The 4,620-nt window shown below is 48.7% G+C and overlaps 1 non-coding gene across 1 annotated transcript; it reads right to left on the reverse strand.

The window, feature by feature from the left end:
* Positions 1–2,338: 2,338 nt before the first annotated feature.
* On the reverse strand, positions 2,339–2,500 carry LOC138490563 (U1 spliceosomal RNA). The gene has a single exon (XR_011275509.1). It is a non-coding gene; the product is annotated as a U1 spliceosomal RNA (small nuclear RNA).
* Between the last annotated feature and the right edge of the window lie 2,120 nt (positions 2,501–4,620).

Genomic DNA, 4,620 nt, shown 5'->3' on the forward strand with positions numbered 1-4,620 from the left:
AAACGGCGGGGGCGTCTGGTAGGGACAAATAAGGCTCAGCTTCCCCCAAAAAACAAACGGCGCTCTCCCCACCCACGGACACCTGCGCGGGCAGGATTGGAACAGGTACAATGGGTCGGGGGAGTTGGGGGCCTACTATACCAAGTATAGGGGGAAGCAAAGGAAATCCGGCAAGCAAGCGCCACACGGACAGAATGAAGTTCACAAATGTGTACAAATAATTCTGTTGTCATGGAAATAAAACTGCGGCCAAGGTTGCCATTTGAAATTCTGTGTCATGCCAATTTGTGGGGATAAGGGGGGGTGCATGCGCAAAGAATAATTGGCAGTAAAGGCAAATGGACGGCTGCAGGGGTTATGGAGCTGACGACGGAAAAATCAGCTAAAAATGGAGGAGGCAGCAGGTTAACCCCTGCGGTGTCATGCCGCCAGGACCTGGAACCATCCCCTGGGGGTCAAAAGGCGAGGGGCGGAAAGGCGCCAAAGGCCTAATGGCCCAAAAGCCCGCGAAGGGCAGAACAAAAGAAAATGGGCGGGGACATCAGGATTTAAGCAGGCGGGACCGGGGTGCCAGGCATCTCGCTCCTGCACTGGGACCCGGTCGCCGCCTCGCTGATGGAAGAAATTTCGTTTTCCACCCACCCACCCACGAAATACAAGCAAAAGAGCAGGAGACCTGGGGTGTTGCTGTCGCAGGACACCCAGGCCAGGATGTGACAAGTTGGCGGTGTTTGGGCAACCAAGCACAAATGATAGACTCCGGACGAGCCAGAAGGAAACGGAATGGGTCTTCGCTCTTCCGGACCAGCGCCTCTTGGGGGCCTAAACGGCGGGGGCGTCTGGTAGGGACAAATAAGGCTCAGCTTCCCCCAAAAAACAAACGGCGCTCTCCCCACCCACGGACACCTGCGCGGGCAGGATTGGAACAGGTACAATGGGTCGGGGGAGTTGGGGGCCTACTATACCAAGTATAGGGGGAAGCAAAGGAAATCCGGCAAGCAAGCGCCACACGGACAGAATGAAGTTCACAAATGTGTACAAATAATTCTGTTGTCATGGAAATAAAACTGCGGCCAAGGTTGCCATTTGAAATTCTGTGTCATGCCAATTTGTGGGGATAAGGAGTAGTGCATGGGGGTGCATGCGCAAAGAATAATTGGCAGTAAAGGCAAATGGACGGCTGCAGGGGTTATGATGCGGGGCCATTTTGACGCGGGTAGAGGAGAAAGCGGTTCATGATTTACTGGCAGAGACCTAGACTCCGCCTGCGAATTACGAGCCATGCCAATTTGGTGCATTTTCTGAAGGAGCTGGGGGTGGTATGTAAAGTACTCAACTGCCTTCTCCAAGCCACTCTGTGCACAAAAATGTGCAACCATCTCGGTCTGTATTCATTCTAATGCGAATGGAGGGACTGAAATCCAAATGGAATTCCGCCTGCTTGCTGCACCTGCAAAAAGCAGGCGGTATCCATCGGGATGCATGTAAATCAGGCTTGTCCAACCTTTTTGAATGTGGGGCCGAAGCATTCACTTTTTGTCACCCAGTGGGCCGGCGAGCCAAAAGTCAACAACCTCACCCAAAGCAGTATAATAAAAAGCGATATTGTGTGACCTTTGACACAATAGCATCACAGGCAGTGATAGCCATGCAGTCCCAAGGATAGCTTTTGGTGTCATGGGGCAGTGACCAAAGGTTAGTTGCTTGTGATTTCTTTCAGTGTCTATGTGTAAATAGTGGGGGTGACCGAGCGTAGTAGCGAGGGAGCTACAAGGTTCTAGGGAGGGTTTGGGGGGTTCCCCCCCCAAGAATTTTTTTTCAAATATGGGGTTGAAATGGTGCATTTTACAGCAGAAAAGGTGACCAAAAAGCCATAAGTTTACAATCAGTTCTAAAGGGGAACATGAAAATTCCATGTCACCAACAGCAGAAAAGAACATTTTACAACACAACACATTTTAATAATCAGTGTGTCCACAGTGTAAGACAGCACTGTCACTGATGTAACACATTGTCATGCTGGTTGTACCCAAAATATGCCTCTGTAGCAACATGTCTATGCTGGCTGTTCCCAATTTAGGCCAGCATTGTCCTGTACAAAGCATGATTGATGCTGCCTGAGCATGTGCAGTGTGCCCAATACATATGGCAGCTTATCTCTGTAATACACATTACTTCTGTGCTGATGAAAGAAGCAGAATTCAATTCAACAGATAAAATGTGGAAAAGCGAGTGATCACCCAAAGGTGAACCTAATTGAAGAAACGCAATGTGAGCAAAATCTAAAAGTATGCAACCTAGCAGGTGCACACTTTACCTTTTCTTTCACCAATAAATCGGGGGGAGAGCGCGAACGCAGTCCCCCACTACCAGAAATAATGCAGTCGTGTATCCCGCATTTGGGAACATAGCAGGGGTCAGCAAATCCGATGTGCAATGGGTAAGCCTCACCCTGGGAGATCTGCCCTTGAGATCACATTCTCCCCTGCCAGCTAAGTATGAGTTGCATGCACGAGGGCAGGGGTTGGGTCAGTTCTGGGAAGCCCCGCTAAGCGAGGGTGAGAAGGCAGGCCCTGACCCAGCCCCAAACCCCCAATTCCCGGAAGCTCTGAGCGTCTGCAGAGCTGCCTGTCCCGCGTGTAGGGGGAAGCTCCAGCAGGCAGAGCCCAGCAAAAGAGCAGATTTTAGCGCAGTTCCTTTCTCCCATAAGGTGCTGCTCGGCCCGAGATTTGTATAAATAGCAGGATGGCTCGAGCAGGCCTGTTGAAGTCTGCCCACTGGCCTGTCGGCCCCACACGGGCCCATGGCCCTCCTGAGCGTAGCTGCTCAGCGCTGGCCCCATTGACACCATCATAATCATCCTGGACCTCGACGCTCCACCACCCCTGAATCTCAGAGTTCTGCTCAATGACAATGCTGAAGCTTTGACATCTTTGCTGTAACCATATGTAGTGTTGTGTCAGCCGAGCCTGCACAGCGCCAAAGGCAAGTATTCCCTTGTCAGGGAGGTCACTGAGTCTTCCAGTGCCACCCATTTGGCACGGCCTACTGTTCCCAGCGTTTTCTACCTGCAAATCAGCTCCACTGCCAAACAGAACTGCATCATTGGGGCCCATCGCTGCTGCTCTCCGACTTGACCCCAGCCCAGCGCAAAGGCAGCCATGCTTCTGGTCTAATGCTGAAAAGCCTGGCTCTGCTGAGATCCGAAAGACAAGAACTAAGGTATTTTGGGAACATAGTACTATTGTTTTTTGTGTTGCAACTGTATCAGCTCACACCACTCCTGAAGGGTATAGGCTGCCCTCAGACTGCGCTACCAAAAGAGTGAAAATAAGTTATATCTGTTGGGCTTGCCTGTTTCACTTTTATGATTGGGATCAGTGCTGCATGGGTATTAAGTGTGTTATAAATAACCTATCATATCAGATCATATCATAGATCACAGATCAAGATCATAAGCAACTTCCAGAAACCTTGGCAGGTGGTCCACTGAGGCCCATTTGCAGGTTGCAGTGTGTTATTGGGGCACTATTGGGGCACTACTAGGGTAACATATTGTGCTGTACATGTGGTATTCGCCATGCTTTGATACCCCACTGGCCACATCTATAATGTCCAATGTACTTGGTATAATGCATGGACATTTTCAACAATCCGCAATGTGCTTAGAGGTAAATGTAACTGAGCTCCCACTGTTCTTCTTTGTCTCGAGACGAGGAAAAAAAGCACTGCAAAGGTTAAGTTTCTCAGCTTCCACTCGTATTTCCTCCAGAGCTGCAGCAACTATTCGAAGTGTACTCCGATCCATTTTGTGAACAAACTCAATCCACTAACAAACGAGCACTTTGGTTCCCATTGATTTGGATTTGGATTTTGTTTCCTTTCTATACATTTCTGGAGAGCATTTTTTGAAAGGTTGTTCTTGAGTGTGTAGCTATTGCCCACTTTTGCTGAATGGCAATTTCGACAAAACATTTTTTCCCCACATTTTTTTAACGCTTTTTTACCAAAAAAATATACATGGTAAGGTATATAGAAAGTGAGGGTGCAGGGGTTCTACCACCGGTTTTTGGTAAAAAAAAGCAATAAAATGGACCCAAATGAATGTGGTGAAATTGGCATTCGCCATAAAAAATGCAGAGAAAGTTTATTGATACGATTATTTATGTGTCCACAGGTCAATCACAGCATGGCTGGGATTTGCAAGGGGGCCATGGTGATTGAATCGGGTTTACTGGTGAAAGGATGGTGATCCAGCACAAAGCGGCTCCTTTTGTGCCAATGTTTCCAAGTCTCCCCCCAAAAATATTGTGACTGATGATGCTGATAGCAGTCTAGTAGAGTGCGTGTGCGCTCAGAATTCTCATTCGTCTTGTTCTTTGATGTGTCCCGAATAGAGCACAGAGTAGTTTTGCGCACAGGCACATTTAAAAAAAAAGTTTTTTTACCTCAAGCGTTGTCCAACATACGGCCTCGCGGGCCACATAAAATGGCTTGGCGGGCCGCATTGTGGCCCGCGGACCGTATGTTGGACAACCTTGATGTAAATGCTGTCTGTCATGCACGGACATGGTAGGAGTTGTTGCTGTATAATGAGTGTTAAACCCAGGAGTAAAAGCC

Source organism: Ambystoma mexicanum, chromosome 9 (genome assembly GCF_040938575.1).
Source record: "Ambystoma mexicanum isolate Mex_15411 chromosome 9, UKY_AmexF1_1, whole genome shotgun sequence".
In the NCBI taxonomy this organism is placed as follows: Eukaryota; Metazoa; Chordata; class Amphibia; order Caudata; family Ambystomatidae; genus Ambystoma; species Ambystoma mexicanum.